Below are 21,413 nucleotides of genomic sequence, written 5' to 3'. Positions count from 1 at the left end.
GACCAGCGTCCGGCCAGTACTTACTAGATGCGTCCGGTCATGAAAAACGCTCTCTGAAACCTTACTGATGTTGACCAGACGCTAGCACCCAGAGTTCGGTCACTTCACTGTTTAGCATCCGGTTAGTTACCGGATGTTGACCAGCGTCCGGTCAGCACTGACCTGACGCATTCGGTCAAAAAATTTCTTCTCTGGAACCTCTCTAGAGTTGACTAGACATTGGCACCCAGCATCTGGTCCACTTTCACTCAGCGTCCAGTCAGTACTAGATGACTTCATTAGATCAAATGAACTGACCGGACTCACCCTCCAGCATTCGGTCACAACCAGACCCGCATCCGGTCAATCATTTGACCCTCCATTCACTTCCAACTAGAAATCCTATGTGAATAAAGTTTGCCCCAATTGATCTTAGGGCTACTCCTGAACTACCTAGTGCTATGTTTGACAAGTGTGCACCACACCTAACCCACTAGACTTACCTAGGTCAAGCTACTAGTCCATACCCCCTTAATAGTACGGCCAAAGGAAAAACAAAGTCCTAAACTACTCTAAGTGTCTCTTCAACACCAACCAATACTTAGAACTAGTTCATCCTTAATCTTGTCGTCCATCATTTGAAAACCAAAACGATTTCCATCGACAGGGGTATGCCAACCATGATTGCCCAATTAATTGCCATTACCATGACCTAACTCAAATTGCCTCTGCAAAACACACGTTAGTCATAGTAATCTCGTGTCGTCATTAATTACCGAAACCCAACTAGGGGCCTAGATGGTTTCAATGATGAATAGATCTAATTGCTCAACTCATGCTTGAAAGTAGAATAGGTGCTTACATAGAATGGTTAGCTAATGAACTAATAATGAATGCTAATAAAATACAAACATAAGGATTTACTATTAGTAATGCTTTCCGCAAAAAGAAAACCCAGCAAACCATAAAGCCTATCATATCCTTGGAGTCGGGAAATTATTCCCCCTAGTCGAGTAAGTCTTGCGAGTACATTGTGTACTCATGGTTTATTTACCCCTGTTGTAGGTGCAGCTTGAGGGATGGCTTTTAGTGGAGGATTTTTCTGGTGGGCACAGACATATCCTTTTATTTTATCGTTAGATGTTTATTTCGATTCCGCTGTTTAATTTCCACACTCTGAACTCTGCTATTGTAATAATTTATTTCCAAGAACTCTTGTTGTATGAAATGGACTAAGTATTGTAAACTTGTTCTTATTATTGGATCTTGGATGAAAAATGTAGATTATTCGGGTTCTCCCTTGGGGTATGCTTGACGAAACCGCTAGAGGTAACCCACTTTCAGGGTGCTTAGTGTCTAATGGAAGATGAGCACATCCGTAAGTGTGCTCTTTCAGGCAGTTCTGCCATAACTATAGAGAATAGAATTGTGGTAGGTGGCTTGCGTTTTTAGTAGGCTAGCACAACATTCGCTTCACCTCATATTTGTCTAACCGGTTCTTTTTAGTGTTGTTATAGAAATTTTTATAGGCTATTCAACCCGCTCTAGCCATTAGGACCTTTTAAGTGGTATCGAAGCCGTGGTCACCATGATTTGAGGCTCAACAACCTTCGGTGTTAAAATGGCTCAAATCAACAACACCGAGAAGCCACCCCAATTTGATGGCTCAAATTATCTTTATTGGAAGGCTAAGATGACCACCTACATCAAGTCAATCAATAGAGAGGTGTGGAAGGTGATGAAGACCAAGATTGAGATTGCCAATAAGGAGGCTCCCACCGCCATCGAAGAAGTGCTACTCCAAAATAATGATATTGCTCTTAGTGTCATTCATGATGCTTTGGATGAAAGAATATTTGAGCAAATCAAGAACATTGAGAGGGCTTATGAGGCATGGAAGAAGTTGGAGGAGTCATTTGAGGGTACTCAAGCCTTGAAGGGTACAAAGGCATACATTCTCAAGGAGAAGTTTGCAAGCTTCAAGGTGAAGGATGATGAGAGTAGTGCTGGAGATGTTCCATAGGCTTCAAGTGCTTATCAATAATCTCAAAGCACTTGGAGAAGAGGTGAAGTACAAGGACTTCTCCCACAAGTTCTTGAGATGTTTGCCATCGAGATTTGGCACATTGGTCACTATTCTAGTGAGGAGTGGTTTGGACACCATGACACCAAACCAAGTGTTGGGTGATGTGATGACCGATGACACATATAGGGATGATGATGAGAAGGAAGAAAAGAAGGAGAAGAAGGATGAGAAGAAGAAGAGTGTGGCATTCAAAGCCACTTCATCCAAGGGCAAGGCAAAGCAAGAATTATCAAGTGAAGATGAAGATTTGAGCTTTGATGAGATGGATGATGAGAAGATGGCTCTCTTTGTGAAGGGATTTGGCAAGTTTATTGTGAAGAAGGGCTATCATGCTAGAAGGAAGAAGTCTTCATCCAAGAATAAGGAAGAGTCAAGAAGGTGCTTCAAGTGTGGAAGCAAGGATCATCTTGTTGCTCAATGCCCATACAATAGCGACAATGATGAAGATGACAAGAAGAGTAAGAAGAAGGACAAGAAGAAAAAGAAAGAGAAGAAGGACAAGATGACCTTCAAGAAGAAGGGTGGGTCATATGTGGTCACTTGGGATAGTGATGCTTTCTCAAGTGAAGATGACAAGACCTACCAAGAAGAAGGCTCTTGCAAGAATTGCTATAAATGAGAAGCATTCTCTCTTCGACACTCCATCATGCTTCATGGCTAAGGCCACTAAGATACAAACTTGTGATGATGGATGTGATGAGGAACATGATAATGAAAGTGAAAGTGACAATGATGATGAACCAACTAAAGATGAACTAATTGACATGTTGGAACAAGCTAAATAACATTTTGACATTAAGAGAAGGGAATGCAAAGACTTGTGAAAGGAACTTAAAGCCCTTAAGCAAGCCTTTGATGAGCTTAATGCTACTCATGAGAGTCTAAAGGAAGAACATGAGGAGCTTGGCAAGGCTCATAAAGAAGCTTGAAAAGCTCATTCCTCTCTACTTAATGAGCAAAATGAGAAGGAGCATGTTGTAACATGTGACAAAGGCTTAACTTGTAATATAATTGATGAATCATTCTATAAACCTATCATTGTTGCTCCCACTAACCCTTCTTGTAGCACTTCCACTTCTACCTCATCTAGTAGTGATGGTTTTACTTGTGATGTCCTCACTAATGGTTGAGAATGAGACCCTCAAAAAGGAGGTTAATGAGCTCACTCGCGCCTTAGGCAAAGCCTATGGTGGTAAGGACCAGCTTGCTTATGCGCTTGGGTAGTCAAAGAGCTTCTCTCTACAAAGAGGGATTGAGCTATACCCATAAGAAAGGCAAGACGACCTTTGCTCCTCACAAGACTAGTTTTATGAAGAACAATGATCGGTTTTACACTAGTTGCAATTAAGTTGGTCACATAGAGCAAAAATACATGAACAAGAGATCACAAGCTAATGTATCCTCCATTAAGCTTGATTCTTTCTATGTGCTTACCAAGGGTACTAATGGTGTGAAGGCTAAGTTCATTGGTGCACCATGGATGGGCTCAAGGAAGAAAAGCCATTTAGGTACCAAAGAGCTTAGTGACTAACCTTCAAGGACCAAGCACGTTTGGACACCTAAAAAGAATTAATCTTCTTTTGTAGGTTAATTACAAAGCCAGAGGAAGACATTAGGGTTCTTAATAGTGGGTGCACTCAACACATGACCGGTGATGCAACAATGTTCAACTTAATCAACACCAATGATAGCAATGGCTATGATAGTATCACATTTGGTGACAATGGCAAAGGCAGGGTCAAAGGGCTTGATAAGATTGCAATATCCAATGACTTGAGCATATCCAATGTGTTGCTTGTTGAGAGCTTGAACTTTAATTTGATATTCATGGCTCAATTGTGTGATCTTAGATTCAAATATATTTTTGGGGTAGATGATATAGATCATAAGTGTAGATAACTCTAATTTGATCTTCAAAGGCTTTAGGTATGAGAACCTATATTTGGTTGATTTCAATGCTAGTGAAGCTTAATTGTCAACATACTTGTTCACTAAGTCTAGTATGGATTGGTTATGGCATAGAAGACTTGGTCATGTTGGAATGAAACAATTGAATAGATTGGTTAAGCATGACTTGGTTAGAGGCTTGAAAAATGTTGTGTTTGACAAGGATAAACTTTGTAGCTCTTGTCAAGCCGGCAAACAAGTTGAAAATACCCATCCTAAGAAGAGCATAATGAGCACTAGCAAAGCATTTGAGTTGTTGCATATAGATTTGTTTAGGGCCAACTCAATACACTAGCATCGGTGGAAATAAATATAGCTTTGTGATAGTAGGATGACTACACTAGATACACTTGGGCATTCTTTCTAGTGGACAAGAGTGATGTGTTTGCAACATTCAAATCATTTGTCAAGGGCATTCATAATGAGTTTGAAACAACCATCAAGAGAGTTAGAAGTGATAATGATAGTGAGTTCAAGAACACTAGAATTGATGAGTTGTGTGATGATTTTGGAATTAGACATCAATTCTCGGTCAAGTACACTCTACAATCAAATGGCCTTGTTGATAGAAAGAATAGAACCTTGATTGACATGGCAAGATCAATGTTGAGTGAGTACAATGTGAGTCAATCTTTTTGGGCCGAACAATCAACACGGCTTACTATTGTAGCAACCGCCTGTATTGTCACCCATTGAAAGAGAAGACACCATATGAGCTCTTGAATGGTAGAAAGCCCAACATTGCATATTTTGGGTATTTGGTTGCAAATGCTACATCTTGAAGAAAGGCACTAGATTGAGCAAGTTGAGAAGAAGTGTGATAAAGGATTCTTACTTGGTTACTCCACTACAAGCAAAGCATATAGAGTTTGGAATTTGGTAAGTGGTACTCTTGAGGAGGTACATGATGTTGAATTTGATGAAACCAAGGGTTCGCAAGATGAGAATGAGAACTTGAAAGATGTTAGAGGCATTCAACTTTTAAATGCCATGAAGAATATGGATGTTAGTGAATTGAGACCTAGGCAAATGAATGATGATGAAGATGATCAAGTGCAAGTGCTCTCTAGCTCTAATGTGCAAGTTGACACTAATCAAGCAAGTGCAAGTGGCTTTCATGACAATGTGCAAGATCAAGTGGCTAGTACATCATCTCAACCCAATGATCAAGCAAGTGCAAGCAATCAAGTTCCAATACTCCAACCAACCAATGTTGCAAGGGGTCATCCATTGTACACTATAATTGGAGATATTTATTGAGGTGTGCAAATTAGATCAAGATTGGCTTCATTTTGTGAGCATTTTTCATTTGTGTCATCCATTGAACCAAAGAAGTTAGGTGAAGCATTGGAGGATGTTGATTGGGTGAATGCTATGCATGAAGAATTGAACAACTTCACAAAAAAAATCAAGTATGGGAGTTAGTTGAGAGACCAAAGAACCATAATATGATTGGAACCAAATAGGGTCTATAGAAACAAGCAAGATAAAGATTGGATAGTAGTAAGGAACAAAGCAAGATTGATAGCACAAGGTTACACTCAACTTGAAGGTCTTGACTTTGGAGAAACATATACCCCAGTTGCTAGATTAGAAGCAATTAGAATCTTGCTAGCCTATGCTTGTGCCTACAACATCAAGCTCTATCAAATGGATGTCAAGAGTGCATTTGTCAATGGCTACATCAATGAGGAAGTATATGTTGAGCAACCTCCCAGTTTTAAAGATGATAAGAAGCCCAACCATGTGTACAAGTGGAAGAAAGCATTGTATGGCCTGAAGCAAGCACTTAGAGCATGGTATAAGAGGTTGAGGGACTTCCTACTCTCTAAAGGGTTCATGATGGGTAAGGTTGACACCACTTTTTTCACCAAGAAGATTAGGCAAAGACTTGTTTGTATAGCAAATCTATGTTGATGATATCATATTTGGATCAATCAATCAAGAATTTTGTGAAGAATTTGACAAGATGATGGCTAATGAGTTTGAAATGTCCATGATTGGAGAATTGAGTTATTTCCTTGGTCTTCAAACCAAGCAATTGAAGAATGGTACATTTGTGAGTCAAGGAAAGTACATCAAAGACATTCTCAAGAAGTTTGGCATGAATGATAGCAAAGCTATTAGCACACCAATGAGAACAAATGGCAATTTGGATAGTGATGCAAGTGGCAACATGATGGATCAAAAGTTGTATCGGTCCTATAATTGGAAGCTACTCTATGTGATCGCATCAAGACTGGATGTCATATTTAATGTGTGCATGTATCCAAGATTTCAAGCATCACCAAGAGCAAGTCATTTGAAGGCTACAAAGAGAATATTGAGGTACTTGAACCATACACAAAATGTTGGTTTGTGGTATCTCAAAGGAGCAAAGTTTGAACTTGTTGGTTATTCAGACTCCAACTATGCAGGATGCAAGGTTGAAAGGAAGAGCACCTCGGTCACATGTCAATTGTTGGAAATATCACTTATTTCATGGTCATCAAAGAAGCAAAATATTAGTTGCATTATCAACCGCCAAAGACGAATACATATCCGTCGGTAGTTGTTGTGCACAAATCCTTTGGATGAAGGCCACCTTGAATGACTTTGGAATCAAGTTCAAGAAAGTGACATTGCTATGTGACAATGAGAGTGCAATCAAGCTAACCAACAATCCGGTTTAACATGCAAGAACAAAGCACATTGATGTATGTCACCATTTTATTAGAGATCATCAACAAAAAGGGGGACATTTGCATTGAGAGTGTGGGACACCAAAGATCAACTTGCTGACATATTCACCAAGCCACTAGATGAGAAGAGGTTTTCAAGCTAAGAGATGAGTTGAACATATTGATTTCTCAAATATATGTTGATGCACCCCCTCCCACTTATATGACATGCCTCTCCTTCGAAGCAATCCAAGGTAAAAGTTGATTGGCATGCATACATCCTTTGTTAAGGACATGTTTAGTGCATCTAGTCATTCCTCATGTTTTATAGGCTCATTTATGAAAATCAAATGATTTTGATGCTTGTATGGTACCACTATTGCTTCTATACTTGACTTGATCTAGTTGTAGCATATGACATGTTTGTGGGCTTATGAACGTAGTGTTTGATCTAGAAAATAAGCTATAAGTGTTTAACTCAACATGGTACAAGATAACCCTTGAAATGAGGTGTGAAGAAGCTTGTCCTTGGATCAAACCGAGTTAAATATCTTTAGCAAGTGTTCTAGATTGAACCAAATTTGAGAAAATAATCCTCACCCCATTGATTGACTTTGATAATCTCAACATATCTAAAATTGAACCTTTGTGGTCATTGATGACAAAGGAGGAGAAGTAATGCACAAAGATAGTGAAAAGATGACAAAGGGGGAGAACTTTGACATAGGGGGAGAAATATGAAAGTAAGGGGATCAATTACAATTTTGAGCACACAAGTAGAGGGGAGCAAGCTCATAAACTTGTTTGATGCATTTGAATGTGCATTCACATATGTTTGCTTGCATGACACAAGTTTTAAATTAAAATTCCATGCTTGTGTGGTGTATGCTAGTTGTAGGTTTGAATGATGAAATAAAAAAAACTAGCATACATAGGTGGTAGTTAGATATATCCTTGCTTTGCTTTCACAAGTGGTACTAGAACCTTGCTTCTAATGTTGATCTCACGAGGTATCTAGTTCTTGTCTTTGCAAGTGGTATCTAACTAGCAATGGTGCTAAGGATGGTATATTTGGTGCACTCCGATTGGTATCACGCTTCAAAGGTCAATCTCTTATACCTTAGCATCATTTGGTAGACATTGTCCTCCCACATTTTCTATCTATGCATATGTGCAAGCTTCAATCTAAACTCTTAGCACATATGTTGGGGAGCTAATGCTACTAATTGGGGTTCATGAAACTTGTCCATATCCTTGTACACATGGTAAATATGCTTGGGCAAGCAACATGGATTCAATTGAATTTCTATTCATATCTTTGTGAAAGGGTTGTCATCAATTACAAAAAGGGGAGAGATTGAAAGCTCTAGTTTGGTTTTGGTGAATTGATGAAACCATATGTGCTAACCTATTTGCTCTAGTGATCATGAGACATGTAGCACTATTCCAAGTGGTGGAGCAAATGAAGATCATGTTGATGCTGGTGATGGGCATGTGAAAGCTCTAGTTTAGGTTTTGGTGAATTGATGAAACCCTAAGTGCTAACCTAGTTTATCAAGTGATCATGAGATAGGTAGCACACTCCAAGTGATGAAGCAAATGAAGATCATAGCATGATGATGATGATACCATGATGATGATCAAGTGCTTAGACTTGGAAAGAAGAAAGAGAAAAACAAAAAGCTCAAGGCAAAGGTATAAACCATAGGAGCTATTTTGTTTTAGGTGATCAAGACACTTAGAGAGTGTGATCACATTTAGGTTTGATAGCCGTACTATTAAGAGGGGTGAAACTCGTATCGGAATGCGGTTATCAAAGTGCCACTAGATGCTCTAACTCATTGCATATGCATTTAGAATCTAGTGGAGTGCTAACACCCTTGAAAATAGTTTGTGAAAATATGCTAACACAATGTGCACAAGGTGATACACTTGGTGGTTGGCGCATTTGAGCAAGGGTGAAGAAGATAGAGTCGAAAAAGAGTTAGTCGCGCTGGTCACAGAGTGACCGGACGCGTCCGGTATGTGACCGGACACGTCCGGTATTTTGGCGACAGACTCAGCGACCGGACGCGTCCAGTCGCCACACCGGACGCGTCCTGTGTGAATCAGAAAAGACAGTATACGGTAGAGCAGCCGATCAGACACTGGCAGCGTCTGGTCCAGTATCACCGGACGCGTCCGGTCGGACAAGGATGCTTACTGTACTCCACCGGACGCAGCGGCTCAGCGTCCGGTCATCCGTGGTTCAGCGTCCGGTGTGAGCGTCCGGTCGTTGGTAGATTAGGCTGCAACGGATATATTGGTTTGAACTAGACACGTGGCAGTCTGGGGGCTACCGGACACGTCCGGTATGCCGACCGGACGCGTCCGGTATTCACGACCGGAGCGTCCGGTGCTACGTCCGGTCAGTTGGACCGGAGCGTCCGGTCAGCCCGCATTATGCCCAGTGAAGGGGTATAACGGCTCTATTTCATGGGGGCTTCTATTTAAGCCATATGGCCGGCTATAGCTCATAACCTTTGGCCATTTTCATTGACATAGCAACCTTGTGAGCTTAGCCAAAGCCCTCCCACTCATCTCCATTCATTGATTCATCATCATAGTGAGATTGGGAGCTGAATCCAAGTGTATTGCTTGAGTGTTTGCATCTAGAGGCACTTGGTGTTCGTGTTTCGCTAGCGGATTTCGCTTGTTACTCTTGGTGGTTGCCTGCCACCTAGATGGCTTGGAGCAGCGAGGATCGTCGAGCGAAGGGTGATGATTGTCTCCTGGCTCTGATCGTGGTGATTGTGAGGGGTTCTTGACCTTTCCCCGGCGGAACGCCAAAAGGTACTCTAGTGGATTGCTTGTGGCTTGTGTGATCCTCATCTTGTGTTGGTTGTGCGGCACCCTATTGAGGGTTTGGCGTGTGAAGCCAATTAGCGCTGTGAACCTCCAAGTAAGTGAATCGCCACAACTGAGGACTAGCTTGCATGGCAAGTAAGTGAACCTCGGTAAAAAATTATTGTGTTCATCATTGATTCAGAGGTGATTAGTCTTCATTGTTATTCATCCTTGTGATTGATTGGTTCCTTCATCTATGCGGCGGTATAATCTTCTTGATCACTCTCTTTACTTTACCGCAAACTAGTTGACAAGCTCTTTAGTGTAGCTAGTTGTGAGAGCTTGCTTGCTTGGTTGGTGTGGCTCTTTAGTTAGCCTTTGAGAGTACACTAACATAGAGTAGTGTCATAGCTCTTGTGTGATTTGACACTATCTAAACTAGAATTGTGGTAGGTGACTTGCATTTTGAGTAGGCTAGCGCAACACTTGCTTCGCCTCATAATTGTCTAACCATTTTGTTAAGTGTTGTTGTAGAAATTTTTTATTAGGCTATTCACCCCCCTCTAGCCATTAGGACCTTTCAGCATAGGTGATCAAGTGCTCGGCTTAGAAAGAAAAAAAGAGAAAAAATAAAAAGCTCAAGGCAAAGGTGAAACTTGTTAGGAGCTTTTTGGTTTGGTGATTAAGACACTTAGCAAGTGTGATCACATTTAGGATCGATAGCCATACTATTAAGAGGGGTAAAACTCATATCGAAATGCGGTTATCAAAGTACCACAAGATGTTCTAACTCATTGCGTATGCATTTAGATCTAGTGGAGTGCGAACACCCTTGAAAATATTTATGAAAATATGCTAACACACGTGCACAAGATGATACACTTAGTGGTTGGTACATCTGAGCAAGGGTGGTGAAGTTTGAGAAGTCGAGGAGGTCACTGTGCTGATTGGATGCAGGACCAGATGCTGGACCTGCTGCGTCCGATCAGTAGTAGAGCACTGACTTCGGCTTCGGTCTTGTGACCGGACGCTGGAGAAAGAGAGCGATCGCTGCTGACAGTATGGGGATGTGGTGGTGAAAGTTTTGGCACACATCGGGAGAGAGGACCGGACTCGTCCCTGAGTCCGGTCATGCTCCGTCGGACACATTAGGTCACAAAAAAGGCGCTTAGGGAGCTCTCTAGGAAGTGACCGGATGCCACATTGGTGGCGCTTCCGGTCTAGGTGTCGGTGCGTCAGGTCGCTAGCTTGCTGGCTTCGGGCACGCTGTGCGATCGGACGCTACGGGGGTGCGTCAGGTCAGTGTTGTCGTGCGGAGGCTCCCACCGCCGCCGAAGAAGTGCTACTCTAAAACAATGACATTGCTCTTAGTGCCATTCATGATGCTTTGGATGAGAGAACATTTGAGCGAATCAAGAACATTGAGAGAGCTCATGAGGCATGGAAGAAGTTGGAGGAGTCATTTTTGGGCACTCAAGCCTTGAATGGTGCAAATGCATACATTCTCAAGGAGAAGTTTGCAAGCTTCAAGGTGAAGGATGATGAGAGTGTGCCAGAGATGTTCCATATGCTTCAAGTGCTTGTCAATGATCTCAAAGCACTTGAGAAAGAGATGAAGGACAAGGACTTCTCCCATAAGTTCTTGAGATGCTTGCCATCGAGATTTGGCACATTGGTCACTATTCTAGTGAGGAGTGGTTTGAACACCATGACACCAAACCAATGTATTGGGAGATGTGATGACTGATGACACATATAGGGATGATGATGAGAAGGAAGAAAAGAAGGAGACGAAGGATGAGAAGAAGAAGAAGAAGAGTGTGGCATTCAAAGCCACTTCATTCAAGGGCTTCTTGCTAGCCGGCGGCGGTGGCGCAGCCTGCGTCATATAACTTCTTAGAGGCGCCATCGAAGATTCCATTTGTTGCGCATGCCGTCGGGCAGGTTTCGGGGCGACAACCCTTTGGTGCTTCTTTCCAGCGTTGGTGATATCTGTGGATGTCACTGTCCTCGATGAAGGCTTTGTTGGAGCACTCCTGTTCCTGTTGTACCACCGTTCCTTACGTTGCTCTCGCCAGAGTCGCCCGTGCGAAGTCGTGCCTATGTGTGCTTCAAGTTTCTCTTCTCAGTGGTTTGTCCATCTATGTAGCTTCGTGTTGCTGCAGTCACTTGGTAGCGGATGCTTTGCCGCTACCACTCTTCTTCGACGGATGCTTTGCCGTCGCTGCTACTCGGTCGGATGCTTTGCCGCCGTTGTCGCTTCAATCTCCCCCCATTGGCAGATGCTTTGCCGCTAAGTGTCGGTTGCCCCTATTGTGGATGCTTTGCCGCTTCGTTGTCTCTAGCAGATGCTTTGGCGCTGTGTGTTGTTGTAGTGGATGCTTCACCGGTACTGTTTTGCGTTTAGTCTTCGACGGATGCTTGGACATTGTTGTTTTGGTGGATACTTCGCCACCGTTGTCGTGCCAGCCTCCTTGACAGGTGCTTTGCTGTCAAGGTTGCTCTGGTCTTCTGTCTTGGCAGATGCTTTTCCGCCAATGTTGCTGAAAGCTTGTCTCATCCGCTCTAGGTGGATCCTTCGCCACTGCGGCTTCACTGTTGGTTACCTCTGTCATGATGTCTTTGGTCACATGTTTCGGTCTCTTGGGGGTTTTGAGGCTGTGGGCCTCTGTACCTTTTTTCGCTTCCTTTTTCCTTTTGTGTATGTGTTTGGGACTGCTGTGGTAATTCTCAAACTCTACTTCTTAATGAAATATGTGCCGCTGAGGTACGGTCGAGATAAAAAAATCGAACGACAAATGCCATCAAACCTGGCCGGATATACAGTCATTACTGGTGCTTGTTCCGAGCAAAATAATAATACATTGTTGGATGTAGGAAACTGATATTTTTTGGCAAAATGGCAGGCCGTTCTTTATTTTCAGCCTTTTGATTAGGCATGTCATTGCAATTGGCTGATGATTGTCTCATCAGCCTTTCATTGCATTAATAACGGCCGTCAGATTGTCGAACGACGTGCCATCTTTTCCGATGCTATTGGACGCAACCTTCTGCAGCTCCAACGCCCTGGACACGGTCGCCGGATCGTTCAGCAGGTTCTCTATGCACGCAGCGATGTGCTCGCTCGTCACCAGGCTACCGGTGGCGGTGTCCTTCACAAGACGCAGGCCAGTCTTCCACACGTCGCAGACGTAGCTCTCGTTGATGAACTGGTCAGCGAAGTACGGCCACGTCAGGAACGACAGCCCGTTCCTCACGCCCTCCACTGACAGAGTTCCATCCGCAGTGCGACACGAAGCAGGCAACGGCCCGGTGGGCAAGAACCCTGTGCTGAGGCGACCATGTCACAATCTTGCCCCTTTTCTCGACGGTCTCGAGGAATCCGTCAGGGTAATTGTCGGTATTGGCGAGGCCAGGACGGACCACCCAAAGAAATGGCCTCCCTGACAGCTCCAGCCCACAAGCGAGCTCATGGAACTGTTCCTGGTCGAGCACAGCGATGCTACCGAATGCCACGTAGACAACTGACCTGTCAGGCTGCGCGTCCAGCCACGACAGGCAGCTGTCGTCCTCAGGCCAGAAATTCCCTACGGGCTTTCCCTCACGGAGACCCGTCGGCAATGGCCCGATGGGGACGATGCTGGGGTGCTGGGACAGGATGCCCTCCTCGAGTTCCTTGACAGTGTTGCACAGCATGAGGTCGACGGTGCCCTGCCCCAGCGCCTTGAGGATGTTGTTGAGGCACCGGAATATCTGTTTCTGCGCCTCCTCCGTGCCGGCGGCGTTCCAGGCCAGCGGTGCCAGGTTCATCTGCAGGTCGCCTACTGGAGGTATCTGTTTGCCCGTCGGTAAACCTGCAACGCCAGAGGATTTAATTAGCTTGGATCTGCTACCAATAATTTTGAACGAATCAAAAATCTTATTAATGTTTCTATACATAGTTCCTACCATCCTTGTCGAGCATGCCATCAGCGATCAGCTCCTGCAAGTCTAACCCTGCGGCCATCACGGCAGCACAGGACGGCCAGAGCGTCGCCGTGCGCATGCCAGCCTTCTTGGCGACGCCGAGCACCCACGCCAGGCCGTAGTCGACGACCATGCAGCGGAAGTTGCCGTTCTGGATCATGTGCTCGACGGCCGCCGGCAGGGAGCTCATCAGCGCGCTGGTTAGCGTGCCGAGGTCGTTACGGTCGCCGTCCGGTGGGAAGCCGTCGGAGACGGAGACCAAGCGCACCTGGCCTGATTCAGGTGGCGCTCCATCATCTTGTCCTGCTGCTGCCAGCAGCTCTGGCGACGCGGCTACGAGCTGTCCGTGGATGTGGTCCGTGTTGACGAAAGTGACGGCGAAGCCATGGTCAGCGAAGCGGTGCGCGAGCTCGAGCAGTGGAAGGACGTGGCCCTGCGCCGGGTAGGGGATGAATAGAGCGTGGGTTGAAGAAGGCATGCTTGAGTTCTGAAGTGAAGAACTACGTAGTAGTAGTCTGCACGTACTGGTGCCTTCCCTCACTAGTGCATTTAAGGAAGTGGTAACTCGTACTGCTCATCAGTACTGGACCTGGCTGCAAAAAATATATCCTTTTTCTTTTATATAGGTAATGAATATGAGATGGAGATCAGATGGCAGAGACTAGAACTTTGTTTACTTATTAAAAAATTGAGATGGAGGTGATCCTCCAAATTAAGAGCAGCTGGCTGTCTTTTTTTATTTCAGACATGCCGGACGGCGGTGATGCTGACTGACGTACGTCACTAATCATATGCTTGTTTTAAATTAATTATCCAAGTACGTACCACTACTGAAGAATGTTTTTACGCAGCTGAAATAACATTTCTTGTATGGCGGGCACAATCTTCATCTAACAAATACCTATAGAAATGGAAATTTTGAACAGCCAGCCACACAACTATCTTTATTTAAAAACATATTTCTAGAGGCGAGTTGTTATGACAATACATGATGGGTGGAAATATGTATATTTTTACAGGCTACTGCTAAGAAAATTATCTTTAGAAATTGATTTTCAGAGGTACCCAGGTTAAGAACACCTATTTTTTTTTTACAATTCAACTCTTTTATTTTAAGAAATTTTAAGTTTAGCCCTCTGGAAGGCTTAAACTCATATTTAAACCTTTAAAGTCGATATCTGAACTTATGGCGTCGAGGTAATATGCCTAGCTATACACAGTAAAACATTCTAGTGACGACGCCAGAGCACGTAGCGTCGACGCGACAGATCCGGACGCCGAGCTCGGGTGGCCTGACCTTTGCGCGCACGCACGTTCTCGCGTACTTCTGCTGTCCTCCCCTGTCGCACTGAAGGAAAATTTCTTGCCTTTTTCAACGCCTGCCCCTATCTGCGTGGGCGCTCGTCGACGTCAGGGGAGGGTCAGGGTGAGGCCCCGCCTGACACGGGTGTGCCCGGGCGTGCGTGTACTGTGCCTGGCCGTGCATGTACTGTGCCCAGGCGTGCGTGTACTGTGCCTGGCCGTGTGCGTACTGTACCAGGGCGTGCGTGTACTATGCCCGGGCGTGCGTGTACTGTGCCCGGCCGTGCGCATACTGTACCAGGGCGTGCGTGTACTATGCCCGGGCGTGCGTGTACTGTGCCTACTGTGCATGCATGCAGGCCCGGCCCTGAGGGGGGCGGGAGGGACGATCGTCCTAGGCCCATAACACCGATGGGCCCTACCCAAGTATGTATACACTGGTACGTAATACGTATATACACGTCAGCGCCAGATTATTGACTCTCCGACTCCCCGTGACCACGGCGCGTGCGACGTGAGCCAGCAGTCATGCGATATGCGACCTTCCGCCTTCGGTGCGCGGCTGCGCATGCGGCGTGGGTGCGTGGCGGGCGGGGCCTGGCGGCGTCGGCGCGTGCGGCAGAGCAGCGGCAAATTACAGTCACAGGGCCCTAGTCTCACCTGTCACGTGATCCCTCGTCTCTGATTCCTGTTCGGCAATCGGCAGTTCCAGCAGAGGCGGCACCGAGGCAGGCGCCAGGCCGCAGCAACCACCGAGGTAGGAATCTGAAATTTAGTTATTAATTGTTTCTTACGTGATCCCTGTTTTATCAAATTATAGTTACTAATTATTTCTCTCAATTAAAATTGTTGAAGAACTATTTGAGATCTATAATATCACAAGACAGGTTAAATGAATTATGCATTGAGAAACGATTGTTGAATAAGATTGATATTGACACCATCATAGATGACTTCGCATCAAAGAACGTTAGAAGAAAATTTTGAGGTAGTTTAATATATATACAAATTATTTTATATAAATATTGCTTTTGCATTTAGCTGCTTATTAGTAACATTTTGTATATGTGTATATATATACTATTAATGGGTACTACTAGTAGTATTATCATGTATAAAGGGGCTCAAAATTTTAGCTTCCTTCTAGGTCAGAGAAAACTCAGGACCGGCCCTGCACGCGTGTTAGTATTGGTCAAATTTTTGGAGCTAAACGATATGACGGCAAGCATTCGCACATCATTCTCCGTTTAGTTAAGAACGGGTCAGAGGTATAGATGTAGATCATCGGTCTAGGTTTACGTTGCGTGTACTTAGTCCGTTCGCTGAGTCGTATTTGGTTTATAAGTCATGGTTTATTAGTCAATAAATAGTATTTTTTTTCATACTAAATCAGTCAATAGTATTTTTAGTCATAGCTTATAAGCTAAACCAGCCCAAACGAATGAGACGATTAAACTGTTCAAATTATTATGACCATCTGAAAATTAAACTGCAACTAATATAAGTCATGTGGACCACGATGACGATGACACGAATAACCAACCACTTGCTGGTAATGACATACATCCTGACACATAATCATATATTCACGACTGTAGTTTTGGTCGTGCACATGAAACAAGGGGCAGCAAACGTCAGTATGTTCGGTTGGCTGGTTCGTATTGTTGCTGGTTCATGAAGAAGTACTGCTGATTGATTTGTATGAGAGAAAAATACTGTTCCAACTGAAAATTTACGATCAAATGTGTACTTCTATAGTCTCGGCCTGTGTCAATTTATTGCAATACAAATATACGCCCGTTTGTTTGTAGAAATTTAAAGGAATCTGGAGAAATTTATGAAGAAAAAAATATTGTTCTGAATGAAAAAAAAATCAGATCAAGCCAGATTTAAGGGCACTCGAACGGGGCCATATATATCACGAGTAGACTAAAAATCCTGGTTCTTTTGCTTTGGCCTTTTTTTTCTTGTGGCCCCGTGTTTAGCCGGGTTCTGCTTTGCCCGGGCACGGTACACGCACGCCCGGGCACAGTACCCGTGTCAGGCGGGGCCTCACCCTGACCCTCCCCTGACGTCGACTAGCGCCCACGCACAGAGGGGCAGGCGTTGAAAAAGACGAGAAATTTTCCTTCAATGTGGCATGGGGGACAGAAGAAGTGCAGGAAGCAATTTTATTAATGCGAGAACGTACGTGCGCGCACGGGCCAGGCCCGCGTCGTATCTTCTGGCGTTGAGGTATCGGTCACTTAACGTCACCTAGGATGCTTTACTGTACACGGCCAGGCACTTCGACACAAAGATCTATGGTGCTGAGACGTTACCTCAGCGTCATGAGTCCTGACGCCGACCCTTAAGGTCCAAAGATGAGTTTAAATCTCCCAGGAGGCTAAACGTAAATTTTCTTCAAAAAAAACTAAATTGTAAAAAATTAGGATCAAGAACACCTCAAAATTGAATATTTCCACAAATTATTAACGGTGTTATTTCCTACTGTATTTGAAACATTTGTTTCCCCTCTATATATTGTATGTCACATATTTAGGGAGGGGGGCTAATTAGTAAAGGACTGATTAATTAGTAAAGGGCTGATTGGACTCGCTGCAGGAGGGGCTATCTTCCATGAGCTGCGGAAGACCTGGTTGTACGAAATCTGGGCTGCGCCTAGCCCCCCCCCCCCCCCCCCCCCCGCCCCCCCCCCCCCCCCCCCCCCTCCCCCCCAGCCCGGGGCCTGGATCTACCCCTTCCCTCTCCCCCTAAAACCATTTGAACATGTAAACAAACAAGAAGGAAAATGGTTATTTTTGTCAAATTCCTAACCTAGATAAGCTTGTCAAATTCCTAACCTAGATAAGCTGGATTATTTGTCTATGATATTGGCCAAGACTAACTGGGAGTGACACAAGGCACCCGTTCGCCTGCTGACACACCACTATCCCACAAATAGCAATTACTATCGGTTCCAAATCGGCCTTCACTGCTGGATTTCGATCCGACAGTGGGCAAGTAGGAGTGATAACTCGGATATCCAGGGGGCGTTTGTGACCTTGGCTCGACGGCCAGGCTGCGCCCTCCGCATGCAACTCCCCATGTTTGCGAGCTAGGGCCCACCAGCGAGCCGGGCTGTCGCCGTGCAATTTGCCTTCTCTCTCATGGCTCCCGAGAAACGAGGTGGAGGTTCGTTTCCTGGCGGCACGGCTCGCTCGAGCGCAGAAGCGGCTCGCTTGAGCGCTGGAGGCGCGCTCTAAGTTCACCGCATTCAATTTTACAAGCACAACAAACACGATCTCAATCGAGCTCGGCTCTGTTGAGCCACGATGACAAACACGAACACTTGCACCATTTGGACCGGACTAAGGGTGGCCAGGCCATGGCCAGCCGGCCAGGTACACCCTCGCAAACGCGCCCCCAATGTTTCGGTGCCGGATGCGGACTCAATAGTGATGCCCATTCTGAAAAAAAGCAGCAAATGTCAGGCGGCTCGCCTCGTGTGCCGCTGGCCATCACACCGCCAAGCCGCACACCACATGCCCAGCACCATCAGGCCTCGCGTGCCACCAGACCTTGAGCAATCGACCTCAAGCCTTGAACACCACCAGACGTTCTAGCCGAACCTCGAGCACATGGCCCCGAGTCTTGAGCGCCACCCAGACCTCTAGTTAGGCTCGAGTGCTGCTGAACCTCGAGTCACTAGCCCCGCGCGCCATAGGGCCACTAGCCATCGTTTCCAAGCCCTGTTCACCGTTGGACCTCGAGCCAGGACACGTCACGCTAGCTAGTGCTGTTGGCCCGAGACCAAAATTTGGGGTCTAAATTTGTAAAATCATTGTCGGCAAGGACATTGATAATAATTACTATCGTGTTAGAAAGTTCTAAACTCTAGACGTAGATCTAGCAAGTGAAACAAATATCTATTGGTGTACCTTAGTAGCTAGTGCGCCCGCAGCGACTGGAGATGAAGTGTAGTCGCAGTCCCTACGGCGACGTGAGGTACAACGGCCCAGTGGTGGCACTGCAGAGGCAACGGTGAGGTTGGTGGCGGCGAAGTCAGTGGGTCTTCTCGTCGCTGGCAGCACCCTCTTTAGATCGGGTTAGGTTTTCTGTTGGTGGGTCACAGCAGCTCCGGTCAACCTCGTAGTTAGAGCCCTGATCCCCACATCTCTTTATAGTATTGTGCGATAGGGGCCCACCAACCATATTAGGGTTGGGCGCCCCCGATCAGGGCGCAGATCCAAGTGCCCAATAGGCCGTTGGTAGAGATCAACTAACATTCTTCCCCTTGATCTGACTACCATCTTTCAATTTCATATCATTTACTTTTGTTCTTTCCATTACAGATTAGCGCATAGAGCATGTTTCATTATCACGGTCAATTGCTGATAGATTTAACAGCTACAACACACCACTCTGTTCTGAAATAGATACGTAGCTCTGGGTCTTCTTTTGTCCAGGAATTATAGGCTTTCACTTAAACCCATGCTAGCTACATGTTCACTGAACACGTTGGGTGGTAAGCCTTTTGTAAGCGGATCCGCAAGCATCTTTTTGGTACTTATATGCTCAAGACTTATGACATGACCCCAGACTTTATCTTTCATAACATAATACTTTATGTCAATGTGTTTGGCAGCACCACTTAATTTATTGTTGTGAGCATACTGTACTGCTGGATTATTATCGCAGTATAACTTAAGTGGTCTATAGATGTCGTCAACCACCTTTAAACCGGGTATGAACTTCTTTAGCCCATTCACCTGCTCGTTGCCTCATAACACGCTACAAACTCAGCATACATTGTGGATGATGTAGTAACGGTTTGCTTTGAGCTTTTCCATGAAATAGCTCCCCCTACGAGAGTGAATACATATCCAGACGTGGAATTTCTATCATCTTCCGCATAATCAGAATATGAATATCCCACCATATGGAGTGAATCAGATCTTCTATACGTTATCATGAGGCTTTTCGTTCCTTGCAAATAACGCAAGACTTTCTTTACTAATTTCTAGTGTTCTATTCCAGGATTACTCTAGAATTTGCCAAGTTACCCGGTAACAAATGCCAAGTCAGGGTGTGTATATACTTGAGCATATTGCAAGCTTTCGACAGCTGAAGCATATGGAACCGTTTTTATTTGATCGATCTCATATTGATTCTTAAGGAATTGAAAATCCCCATATCTGTCACCCTTGACTATAGGAGCAGGTGAGGGACTATATTTGTGCATACTGAATTTCTTTAAGATCTCTTCTATGTATGCCTTTTGTGACAGTCCTAATACCCATTTACTTTTATCTCGGTGAATCTCGATCTCTAGAATGAACGAAGCTTCACCAAGATCTTTCATATCAAATTTTGAGGACAAAAACTTCTTTGTCTCCAGTAGTAGACTGACATCACTACTAGTAAGTAAGATATCATCCATATATAGGACAAGGAAGATAAACTTCCCATTCTTAAACTTTGCATAGACACAATTGTCCTCTATATTCTCTTTAAACCCAAAATTCATTATTGTCTGATCAAACTTCAAGTACCACTGTCTCGAAGCTTGTTTTAATCTATAAATGGATTTCTTTAGGCGACATCCTATTTGTTCTTTTCCTTCTATGACAAAACCTTTCGGTTTACCATGTAAACATTTTCCTCCAAGTCTCCGTTGAGAAATGTCGTCTTTACATCCATCTGATGTAATTCTAAATCGTAATGTGCCACTAATACTATTATGATTCTAAAGGAATCCTTACATGAGACTAGAGAAAAGAACTCATTGCAATCAATCCCTTCTCTTTACGTAAAGCTTTTTGCCATAAGTCACGTTTTATATCTCTTTATATTCCCTTGAGAGTCAAGTTTTGTTTTATAGACCCATTTACGGCCTACTGTTTTGGCTTCTTTAGGAATTATTTTCAAGTCCCAAACTTTATTGGCATTCATAGATTTTATTTCATCTTCTATGGCATCAAGCCACTTTGATGAATGATTACTTCTAATGGCTTCTTCAAATAAGGTGGGATCATCCTCCATTTAAAATTCCTCAGTGTTGCATACTTCATAGTGAGCAGAAATAGCTGATTTTCTAACTCTTTGAGACCTTCTAGGGGTCTCCACATTTGGCACATCTTCTGTTTGAGGCTGTTGCTGCTCCCCCTCATGTGTGGCAATAGGTTCTACAGGATCCTGAAGAACAGGTTCCTCATCATCATTCATTGTTGCCACAGGCGGAATAACAACAGGTGCTGGCATCACAGTATCTTGCACTGTTGGTGCAGCGACAGCAGGTAGTGAGAAAAAATAGCTCATGAATTATTGGAGTGGTGAAAGGTCCTAATAAATAGAGGAGGGTGAATAGCCTATTAAAAATTTCTACAACAATACTTAACAAACCGGTTAGACAATTATGAGGTGAGGCAAGTGTTGCGCTAGCCTACTAAAAAGCAAGCCACCTACCATAATTCTAGTTTATATAGTTTCTATCAACACAATAGCTATGACACTACACTAAGTTTGTGTGCTCTCAAATGCTAACTAAAGAGCCACACTAACCAAACTAACAAGCTCTCACAACTAGCTATACTAAAGAGCTTGACAACTAGTTTGTGGTAAAGTAATGAGAGTGAGCAATTTGTTTATACCGCCGTATCGAGGAA

The 21,413-nt window shown here is 44.3% G+C and overlaps 1 pseudogene; it reads right to left on the bottom strand.

Moving 5' to 3' along the window:
* Positions 1–12,467: 12,467 nt before the first annotated feature.
* On the bottom strand, positions 12,468–13,833 carry LOC136533255 (UDP-glycosyltransferase 83A1-like; annotated as a pseudogene).
* Between the last annotated feature and the right edge of the window lie 7,580 nt (positions 13,834–21,413).

Source organism: Miscanthus floridulus, unplaced genomic scaffold, assembly GCF_019320115.1.
Source record: "Miscanthus floridulus cultivar M001 unplaced genomic scaffold, ASM1932011v1 fs_82_1_2, whole genome shotgun sequence".
NCBI classification, from domain to species: domain Eukaryota; kingdom Viridiplantae; phylum Streptophyta; class Magnoliopsida; order Poales; family Poaceae; genus Miscanthus; species Miscanthus floridulus.
This window is presented reverse-complemented; position numbering and strand designations above follow the sequence as displayed.